The sequence below is a fragment of the Carcharhinus amblyrhynchos genome, chromosome 7 (assembly GCF_965287045.1).
Source record: "Carcharhinus amblyrhynchos chromosome 7, sCarAmb.v2.hapA, whole genome shotgun sequence".
In the NCBI taxonomy this organism is placed as follows: domain Eukaryota; kingdom Metazoa; phylum Chordata; class Chondrichthyes; order Carcharhiniformes; family Carcharhinidae; genus Carcharhinus; species Carcharhinus amblyrhynchos.
The window spans coordinates 64,036,034-64,047,996 of NC_137330.1; positions in this window are offsets into that span (position 1 = coordinate 64,036,034).

Here is an 11,963-nt window from a genome sequence, read left to right on the forward strand (position 1 = left end):
GTTTGCATCAGTGTTACCAAGAAACATAGTCAACACATCAGATTGGGTAGTTTCCAACAAAAGTACCAGAGTGAAAAATGTTAATTCATGGTGTTGCTCAGTTTTCATATTCTGCTTTGATTCACATACTTTTGTGTAAAAGTCCCATGCTATAACAAGGATTGTTGCATAATTACTGCAAGGACCACTGCTAAAAAGTTAACGGAGGTGATTCTTTCAGTCTGCTGCGCTGCTCTAGCAGCGGAACAGACTGGGAATCTTTAGTAGGCTCCCTATCATGGCCTCTGCGTATCTCTGGCTCCAAGATTTTTGGACTTATCAGCTCCGTGCCGTAAATTGGTACAGAGCTGATTTAAATATAAATATTTGAATTTGTGTCATTAGCAGGCTTGGTAGTAAAGTCTCTCAGCCTGCTACCACCCCCACCCCTGACTGCTGCGTAGATAAAGGTGCACAGTGTTACGGGTAATGTATTAGCATGGATAGAGGATTGGTTAACTAACAGAAAACAAAGAGTTGAGGTAAATGGATGTTTCTGAGATTGGCGATCAGTGACTAGTGTGCCTCAGGGATCACTGTTAGGACTGTAATTGTTCACAATTTACATCGATGATTTGGAGTTGGGGACCAAGTATAGTGTGTCAAAATTCGCAGATGATACTAAATGGATGGAAGAGCAAAGTGCGCAGAGGATGCTGAAAGTCTGCAAAGGGATATAGATAATCTAACTGAGTGGGTGAGGGTCTGGCAGAGGGAGTAAATGTGAGGTTACCCATTTTGGTAGGAATAACAGCAAAATGGACTATTATTTAAATGGAAAAAAAATTGCAGTATGCTGGTGTGCAGAGGGACCTGGGTGTCCTTGTGCAGGAATCTCAAGGAGTTGGTTTGTAGGTGCAGCAGGTAATTAAAAAGGCAAATGGAATTTTGTCCTTCATTGCTAAAGGGATGGAGTTTAAAAACAGCAAGGTTATGTTGCAGCTGTATAAGGTGCTGGTGAGGCCGTACCTGGAGTACTGTGTATAGTTTTGGTCTCCTCACTTGAGAAAGGATATACTGGCACGGGAGGGGCTGCAGAGGAGATTCACTAGGTTGATTTTGGAGTTTGAGGAGAGACTGAGTAAACTGGGACTATACTCATTGGAATTCAGAAGAATGAGGGGAGATCTTATAGAAACATATAAGATTATGAAGGGAATAGGTAAGATAGAAGCAGGGAAGTTGTTTCCACTGGCGGGTGAAACTAGAACTAGGAGGCATAGCCTCAAAATAAGGGGAAGCAGATTTAGGACTGAGTTGAGGAGGAGCTTCTTCACAAAGGGTTGTGAATCTGTGGAATTCTCTGCCCAGTGAAGCAACAGTTGAGGCTACCTTATTGAATGTTTTTAAGGCAAGGATAGATACATTTTTGAACAGTAAAGGAATTAAGGGTTATGGGGTAGTGGGGGGGGAAGGTGGGTGGTAAGTGGAGCTGAATCCATAAAAAGATCAACCGTGATCTTATTAAATGGTGGAGCAGGCTTGAGGGGCCAGAAGGTCTACTCCTGCTCCTAGTTCTTACGTTCTTCCCCGCTGCCAGGAGTGGTTCCCTCCGGTGCAGTCTACAATCGCTCCCCACAAGGTGGTCAACATCACTGGAGGGAAGAGAGGCCATGGAAGCCCCCCAGGAGATCGGGGTAAGGGGGGTTGCCCCCTGGGGCAGTGCCAGATTGGCCCTTGGAATTGCAAAAAGGGAACCAGAAGGAGGTGGGATTTGAAGGGGCCGATTGGTGGGGGATTCGCTAACACTCTGCATTGGGATCAGTGGTAGAGGGAGGGAAGGGGCTGATCATGAGAGGGGGTGAGGGGGCTGTCGGTGTGAGGGGCCGGCGGTTGGGGCTGCTGGAGGAAGGGATGATTGGGAGTTGGGAAGGGGGGGCTTGCGCGAAGAGGTCCAGGAGGCCAGTGATCGGGGTGCGGGGTGCCAGAAGGGCAGCAATCAGGAGGCCAGCAATGTGGGGCTGCTGCATAGCGCAAATCTTGGCACTGACAGATCGGCCCCAATCAGCACTATGCTGTTGGCCTATCCAGTGGGAATAGGCCTGCCCCCTTTGAATCCCGCTAGGGCACTGTGCAGTGCTCAGAGTGTGGGAGACTCATTCTGAAAACCATTAAAAAAATCTTCGGGAGTTACTACAGTTTTCATGCAGATTCGGCACCTAGAATTTTTTGGGATAATCACCCTCAGTTGCCCTTTGTGAATCAAAGCAGAATATGAAAACTGAGCAACACTATGAATTAACATTTTTCACTCTGGTACTTTTGTTGGAAACTACCCAGTTTGATGTGCTGAATATATTTCTTGATAACATTGATGGAAACGTACCACTAACAAAACATGTTTGGTTAGTTTCAGTCTAGCACGCAGATGCAAGCTCACTTCTCCACTTTAACATTTATAAAGGTAAGTCCTATACTTATATCGCTCTCTTGCATTTTGTAACAAGGCAGCCTTGGCTTTAAACTGATAGATGTTGCTTCTCTTCCACTCTTTCCCATTCAGTCCTTTCCAAAAATTCAAATAGACATGATTCCCATCTATTCTTTGGTTTATATATCTGCTGAAAATGAACTGGAGTTACATTTTTCTTCTTTTGCTTACCTCCTTTAGCAAGATACAGTTGGATTGGCTTACAAAATGGCTTTGATAGGTATTTTAACAAAATTAAATCAGAAGACTGATACATCGTACTGATCTCTGATATGTTTTTACACTTTAAAATTGGAAATAATTTCTGACAAGTTATTATGCTTATCAGTGCTTCATCTACTATTTGTGTGTCCAATGTTAACAGAGTCCAGTGTCTGTAATGATGTAATCCTACAGCTATCTCATTAGTACCAGTCAGCATCATTGGATATGAAGCTGGCAGAGCAGTTACCTTCATTGGCCCCATCAGGATTAGCATATCAATCATCAGCTAATTCTGGCACATGGGTTGCTTTCAGGGAATCAAGTCAATGGAAAGTAAAATCAAGAAGCATTTAAAACAGACAACTGAGTTGATGAAGTCTGTTCCCCGTCAGGTGGGCCAAGGTAAACTTAACTCCCATTGAATCAGATATGCATCAAGTTGCCTTTATTTTAGTTTAACAAGATTGTGTTGTTAACTGAATAGCAAATATCAATGTATTAGCAGGACTAGAAATATTTCAGACAGAAGCTATTTCTGCCCATTTTCTGCCATTAAATCACTTCCTGAATTCCTTTGCACTTTCTGGCCCTTTTTACAATACAATTCCCCAATACTCTAACTTCAATAGCTGCTAATGAGGGCCAAAGGTGCTGGAGATCCTAGCTTTTGCTTTGATATTTACAGTTCACTGGTAGCGAATTAATAAAATGATCAGTGGACACAGGAGAAAATGAGATGTTTCTGAACATGAAGAATCTGGTGTGCGTTACTAATGATTTCTGTAGCTGGGAAACCCAGTTTACAGGATTTAATTTTGACATTTTGCATATATGCAGCTGGATTTGTTTCTCATTGTTACTTCAGAGTCAGACAGCTACTGGAGTTTCACCACTGCCCACCTCCCATCTCCTACCCAACAATTAGGGTGACTCAAATGCCTGTCATTCTAGACCACTCATAAAATTACATCATAAAATATACAATTGAGTCTTGTGAGTATTTTGCTGAGGAAAAAAGAGTGCACCTCCCCAAAGAAGCCACAGGGTATCTTATCCATAGCCATGTTATCTGCTTACACTAGTCAGTGTCTAGAAAGATAACCGATACATGCAATATTGATGATCACTGAGATTGGGGCAGACACAAAGAATGTCCTTTTTAAAGACCCTCACAAATTGGATGAAAATATCACCAACAAGGATGATTAACATTTCTAGAGCAAGCTTAACATGAAAGACCATGATTGCCAATCCTCTTTGAGGGTATGGTACTAAAGAGACAGAGAATGATGCATGTACAAAAGAGTTATCATTTCAACTCCTTTGGCATCAGAACAAAGAAGCAGCAAGATATGGCTATCCTGTTCAATGAGGTTGCTAGCTTTCCCAATGTGCAGGTGTAGTTGATGAACACACGTACAGAACATGTCCACAACTACCTCAACTGAAAGGTTTCCTCTCCTATTAGCAAATTGTATGACATAATATGCAGATGATCCAATAAATGCAGCAAGTTGTCAAAATGCCATCATTCTTTGAAATTTGGCTTCCCTTTAGCCACTTCAGAAAAGAAGATCAGATTAATGTTGGACTTCCAGGTAATAAAGCCTATCCCCTGATCCAATGGATGATTAACCCAGCAAGAGTGCTCCAAACAGCAGTGACCTGGTACTACAAATAAGGCAATCCACTCGAGCTTGATCACTGAACTCAGGTGGGCCTCCATCATTGTAGCTTGTGGCTGACAGCATCTTTGTAACATGCTTGATGCTGCCACTCATAATCCATTGGTTACTATTCAGTGGGAAGACTGGAAGCCTGGCATATACTGCTATCAGGAAAGATAGTGGCTAACTCCAGCAATCGCCATTCTATAGGGCCCTTATTCTGTGCCCCTACTGAAAAGTAGTATGGCTAGTCTAATAATAAATATCGGATCTTGAAAACCCTGAGGGACAGCCTGCAGAGTGCATTGTAACTGCAATAGTGGTTATGCAAGTTGCTCTCTATTTTCTTTCACCAGAATTACAATCTGTGTTTCCATGGAAGTTGTCCCATCAACTGGGCCAGACTTGCTTAGATTTGTGTCTGATAGAGATTCCAATGAAGTATTTACAGTGACACTTCCAACCCACTACTGCACTCACACTGCTCACCTCAAAACACCCAGCAACACTTCACAGCCCCCTGGGGTCATACTAAAGATCAGGTTCTCTACTTCATCCCCCTATAATAATCAATGATATCAGCTTCAAACCCACCTCTCTCTGCTTCCACATTCCTCCAGCTATTCAGCTGTGGCAGACACATCACCCACACAGTGTAACACGACCATTGACATTTGTCCTCTCTCTTGCAGGACAAAATGACCCACAACAGAAAGGAGCAGAGTAGGGCCAGCAAGGGACAAGGATATATCACATAGGAGATGGAGAATCCATATGGAGGAGGAGGTGGCCCTCAGCATCATTGGGGTCAGCTGCCATGGAGCCCACAGCATCTGAGATCACTGCAAATTTTAAGAATAATGACAGCTCTTAACTCCAAGTCCTCTTAGTCTTGTTACTGTTCTGCAGATGAATTGTTCCTTTGTACCTCACTGCCCTTTCCTCATCTCAAACTTCTTTTAATTTCATGCTTTCAAATCCCTAAGAACTACCACCTACCCAGCAACAGCCCGAAGAAGGAAGAAAGCAATGCTCAGCACAGATGAAGTGACTCAGTCACCTTATCCGACTCTTACGGTCACCAGCTCAGACACTGGGACGAAAAGAGAAAATGCTGGGGTTTCTCAGCAGGTCTGGCAGCATCTGTAAGGAGTGAAAAGAGCTGATGTTTCAAGTCCAGATGATCCTTTGTGGAACTGCATGTATCTTGGTATGAAGCAGCAGAAATTTGAGCAAGTATTTTGTGTATATCCTCATGTTAGAAGACACTAAAAGTATCCTAAGAATTGCAGAAAATCAAGGGTCAAAAGAGAGGGGATGAGAAACTTAAAACAATCACGATCACGCGAGAAAAAGTATTAGGAAAACTAATGAGTTTAAAGGCTGACAAGTTGCCTGGATTAATAGTCTGCATTCTAAGCTCCTAAAAGATAACTGTGGAAATAAAATGAACTGGTTGTAACATTCAAAAGTTCCATACATTCTCAAAAGACCTCTGCAGATTAGAAAATACAATAATGCAAGAAATGGGAGCAGGAATAGACCATAGAACCCAATGAGCCTATTCCACCATTCAATATGATCAGCACTGATCTCGGGCTTGTTACAGATAGGGCAGGTGTTTAATTTCAAAAAGCCCTGATTTCTCCTCATCATCCATCTATAAACAAAAGAGTGTTTTTGATTTTCCTCTTTATAAATGGTGCTGTATTTTCCCCATCCTCTCAGTTTTGAAGTGATCCAATCTTCTATTAATAACTCCACAACAAACTCCAGACAGGGTCAAATCAGGAGGTACACACAGTCAAAAATGCAGGTCAAGGGTTAGCAACATCCCCCCTCCTTTTTAACATTCACACAATAAAAGAGGAATAAGGGAAAGAAACAGGTATAGGGCAAATTCCACAGACAAAATAAGAGTTATTGTTTCACATGAATCCAGAATCAAAAATCCAGGGAGGAGTGCAGGAGTGTCAGCCACTGCAATTGTTTGACAGCTTTGAGGTTCTTTCAGTTTTTTTGGATGAGAATGAGATGGATAAGCTGACTGACCATGGCACTGTGGCACAGGAAGCCATTCAAATGGAGGGTGAACATAAAAAAGTAATGGTGATAGGGGCAGTACAGTGAGGGTGATTGACACCTTTCTCTGTAGCAAAGAGCAACAGTCCTGATGATTGTGTTGCCTGTCCTGTGCTAGGGTTTGGGACATCTGCTCTGGGCTGGAGAGGAACTTGCAGTGGGAGAAGGAGGATCCAATTGTTGTGGTCCATGTAAGTACCAGTGCCATTGGTAGAATGAGGAAAGAGATTCTGCATAGAGAATTTGAGGTGTTAGGCAGTAAATTAAAGAACTGAACCTTCAAGGCTATATTGACTGGATTATTACCTAAGCCATGTGCAAATTGGCATAGGGTACATAAAGTTTGAGAGATGAATTCATGGCCCAAAGAGCACTTCATGGACACTGGCATCACTACTGGGGAAAGTAGTTACATTGAAACATAGAACATTACAGCACAGTACAGGCCCTCCGGCCCTCAACATTGTGCCGAGCTATGTCCAAGCCCAAGATCAAGCTATCCCCTCCCTATAATTCTGGAGTGCTCCATGTATCTATCCAATAACCACTTGAAAATTCCTAAAGTGTCTGACTCTACTATCACAGCAGGCAGTCTATTCCACACCCCAGCCATTCTCTGAGTAAAGAATCTACCTCGGACATCCCTCCTATATTTCCCACCATGAACTTTATAGTTACGCCCCCTAGTAACAGCTACATCCACCCGAGGAAATAGTCTCTGCACGTCCACTCTATCAATCCCTCTCATCATCTTATAAACCTCTATTAAGTCGCCTCTCATCCTCCTCTGCTCCAGAGAAAAGCCCCAGCTCCCTCAACCTTTCTTCATAAGACCTACCCTCCAAACCAGGCAGCATCCTGGTAAATCTCCTCTGCACTCCCTCCAATGCTTCCACATCCTTCTTATAATGAGGTGACCAGAACTGAACACAATATTCCAAATGTGGTCTCACCAACGTCCGGTATAGTTGTAGCATAACCCCACAGCTCTTAAACTCAAACCCCCTGTTAATAAATGCTAACACACTATAAGCCTTCTTCATGGCTCTATCCACTTGAGTGGCAACCTCCAGAGATCTGTCGATATGAACCCCAAGTTGTACTGTTGGGATAGCGTAGAGCTAAATCGTAGTTGGACCAGTGTTCTTGCTAATTGCATAACTAGGGAAGTAGAGATAAACTAAATGGAGCAGGGGCCATAATTTGTGCCATTAATTCATTTATTTTGTGCTGAATACTATGTGCATTTAAGTAAAGATCCATTAACCATTTGTTCCTGTTTCTTTAGGTTTGTACATTCTGGGTATCATTACCTAAATAGCTGCCTCATAATGCTGTCATTTTTGCTTTGTAAGCCCAAGGGCCTGCTCCTGTGCTAAAATTTTCTTTTTCTTTAGTTCTGGACAAGGGATATGTGGGCTTACAAAGGAAAAATATGACATCATTACAAGGCTGCCATTTAGGTAATGATACCCAGAATGTGACAGGAAGGGACAGAATGTACAAACATAAAGAAACAGCAACAAATGTCAAAAAGCGAACAAATGATAACAAGGCAAAGTTAATGGATCTTTACTTAAATGCGCGTAGTATTCAGCACAAAATAAATGAATTAATGGCACAAATGGTGGTTAATGGGTATGATCTTATAGTCATTATTGAGATGAGGTTCCAAGGAAATCAAAACTGGGAACTAAATATTCAGAGGTATGTGACTTCAAAAGGATGGGCAGCAAGGAAAGGGTAGTGGAGTAGCTTTGTTAGTTGTAGACGGAATAAATAAGATAGTAAGAAATGATCTTGGACTGGAAGATGTAGAATCCATATGGGTGCAGGGAAGTAACAAGGCAAAGAAAACATTGATGGGAGTAGTCTAACAATAAATCCCTAACAGTAGCTATACTTCAGGATGGAGAATAAATCAAGAAATAATAGGGACATATAAAAAGCAGTACTTGAAGATTAAAGTCATCCATTATTAAAGTAGATAGGGAAAATCAAATTGGCAGAGGTAGCCATAAGAAAGAATTCATAGAGTGTATTTGAGACAGTTTGCTTGAACAATATGTTGTAGATCCAACCAGGGATCAGGCTACTTTGCACCTGTAATATGTAATAGGCAGATTTAATAAACAATTGCAAAGTAACTGATTCCCTGGGAAACAGTGACCGTAACATGGTAAAATTTGGAATTCAGTTTGAAAGTGAGAAACTTGGGTCAAAAATAACTGTGCTATATCTAAATAAAGTTAATTATAAAGGAACTTATTATAGGAATATAACTGCCATTGAATGTCAAGAGACAATCGTTGTATTCTCTGTTATTGGAGATGGTGATTTTATGGCAATTGTGTGGCATGAATATTACTTACCACTTATCAACCCAAGCCCAAATATTATCCAGGTTTTACTGCATTTGAACACAGACTGTTTCAGTATCTGAGGAGTTATGAATGGTTCTGAACATGAAGTCATCAGCAAAAACCCCATATTCTAACCTTATGATAAAGGGAAGGTCATTGATGGTGGGGCTGAAGATGGTTGGGCCTAAGCCTGAGGATTCCTGTGATGATGTGTTGCCACTGAGAAGATTGACCTCTAACAACCATACATCTTCCTTTGTGCCAGGTATGACTTGAATCAGTTGATTTGATTTATTATTGTCACATGTATTTACAGTGAAAAGTATTGTTTCTTGCATGCTATACAGACAAAACATACCATTCGTAGAAAAGGAAATGAGAGAGTGCAGAATGTAGTGTTGCAGTCATAACTAGGTTGTAGAGAAAGGTCAACTTGATGCAAGATAAGTCCATTCAAAAGTCTGATTGCAGCTGGGAAGAAGTTGTTCTTGAGTCGGTTGGTACGTGACCTCAGACTTTTGTGTCTTTTTCCCAAAAGAAGAAAGTGGAAGAATGTCCAGGGTGCGTGGGGTCGTTTATTATGCTGGCTGCTTTGCCGGGGTAGCAGGAAGTGTAGTCAGAGTCAACGGATGGGAGGCTGGTTTGCGTGATGGTTTGGGTTACATTCACAACCTTTTGTAGTTCCTTGCGGTTCTGTGCAGAGCAGGAGTCATACCAAGCTGTGATACAACCTGAAAGAACGCTTTCTATGGTGCATCTGTAAAAGTTGGTGAGAATCGTAGCTGACATGCCAAATTTCCTTAATCTTCTGAGAAAATAGAGGCATTGGTGGGCTTTCTTAACTATAGTGTTGGTGATTTGGACACCTAGAAACTTGAAGCTCTCAATCCTTTCTACTTCATCCCCATTGGAGTAGACAGGGGCCTGTTCTCCTTTATGCTTCCTGAAATTGATGACAAGTTTCCTCATGATTCCCATTGATTCCAATTTTGCTAGGGCTCCTTGACATAATCAAATGCTGCCTTGATGCCAATGCAATCATTCTCACCCCATTTTTGGAGTTCAACTTTTTATCTATGTTTGGACTAAGGCTGTAATGAAGTCAGGAGCTGAAGGCTAAATTGGTCATCAGTTAAAAGTTGTAGGTCTGGCTTACACTGTAGTACACAATGTGCTAGAATCTACATATATTTACACACAGGGCCCTGTTCTTCATAAACAGGAAGAACTGGTCCATGAATTGCAATTTCTTCAACTAAGCTAAAATTTGGGGGACAGTCATTGCCTGGTTCATTGCCATGGCAATGCCTTGCCCAATCAGGTTCACATGCCTTGTTTGAATTTAAATAAAAGTTTGGCAGTTAACAGTTCCCTGGTGCATTTTTCATAGTAATGCTTCCACCAATAAGGGTCTACTTGCCAACCAGTCAGCATCCTTTTCTCATGCAGTATAAATTATTGTTCCCTTTAGAAATGGTATTCTTGTGAATCTGTCTTGATGTGTGCAAGATGAAAAGCTTCAACAGCATAGTTCTTTCCTCAGTGATACTGCCAAATGACTATTTACATGAATATTGTTTAATATATTTTAAAATATTTCTTTAACAGCCTTAATTTAAAAATGAGTCATTTATATATCTGTAATAAAATATAAATGACTGAAAACTTCTCAATATAAAATGTTCTGCAGTGATCTTTTGGCCCACTCCATTTGAACACACCAGTGACAGAAATGTGAATGGCGTGTGATGTGAGAGTAGCTCATTGAAAGGAAACCCAATACCTCAGTCTCATCATACTCACAAGTCGGACTCCTTCAATCCATGCTTCAGGGAGGCAGCTGTTCAATGCATCTAATTAAAGCTGTAATGTCAGGCATCACTTCAACTGATTGCAAGGACTGTATGTGTCTTTCGCAACAAGGTGCCTTGGAGAGCACCAAGGAAGTGCTCTGTAGAATCTTTAGAAAACAGATGATGTTTCCAGAATGTCAATTTTGCAGTCTGTTCAATGCAGAACACTGAACATAATTATGTGTCTAAGGCAATGCAAGTGCTGAGGAGCATTTCAGACAGAATAGATTAGTATCTACTTCCTCCCTCATGCCCTATTAAATGCTGCTTAAAAACTGAATGATGAGAAGTTTGGAGTGCCAGACGATTTTATTCTTTAAGGAACAGTAGTTCTTTTTTGGGCTTTCATAGAAAATAACAATTAATAAAATACTAGTCTGTGCCAGTACTCAATGAGATAGCACTTGTTAAGTGCAATTGCTCTGTCTTTTAGCAAACTGGTGACAAAGGTATTTAGAAATATCCATATATTAAACAAGATTAGAAGGGTGCAAAATACATATTTGCATTGTGCTGCTTCTAGTGGTCTTACAATAGAACATAGAACATTACAGCGCAGAACAGGCCCTTCGGCCCACGATGTTGCACCGACCAATTAAAAAAGCAATGACCCTCTAACCTAAACCAATCCCTTTCCATCCATAAACCTATCCACGGATCTCTTAAACGCCCCCAAACTAGGCGCATCTACAATGGCCTGCCTGAGTTTCCTGGAGGCAGGCTGTGCTGCTAGTTGCTACTTCTATAGCCCATGGAGCATATTCAGGATATATGCACAGGCAAGGGTGCCCCCTGAATGCATCAGAAAACATTGAATTGGCACTAACCTGAGGTCCCACAACCCAAAATGGAATGTGCAACAAAAAAAAAGTATGAAAATCCAACCTGGGCCTGCAGTAGGCTATTTAATAGGTCATATTAATAGTGAGTTGCTTATGTTATTTAAAGTACATGGATGATGGTATTGTTTGTTTAAGGCCTAAGAACACATCTAAAAAAAAGTTAGCTGGGACACTTTTGGCAGTTTGGAGGCAGAGTTCTGTGATGCTGCAACCTGTGAATAAATCTACAAATGAGGAAAAGATCTGCATCTTGTTCTGTAACATTATTTAGCTTGGATCCAATTAACAGGCCAGGCATCAAATTTGCAAGTAGGTTAAATTCGTAGAACTTGTTTCCATTGCCAATTTTCTAAAAGCTCTTTTAGATGATTTAGTGAATTTGGAAGAGGCTGTTGTCTCATCCTCATATGGATAACTAACATCCAGATAAATTCTGCAACAGGTATGGAGGCTACAATGTACTTGGTCTGCAACACATCAGG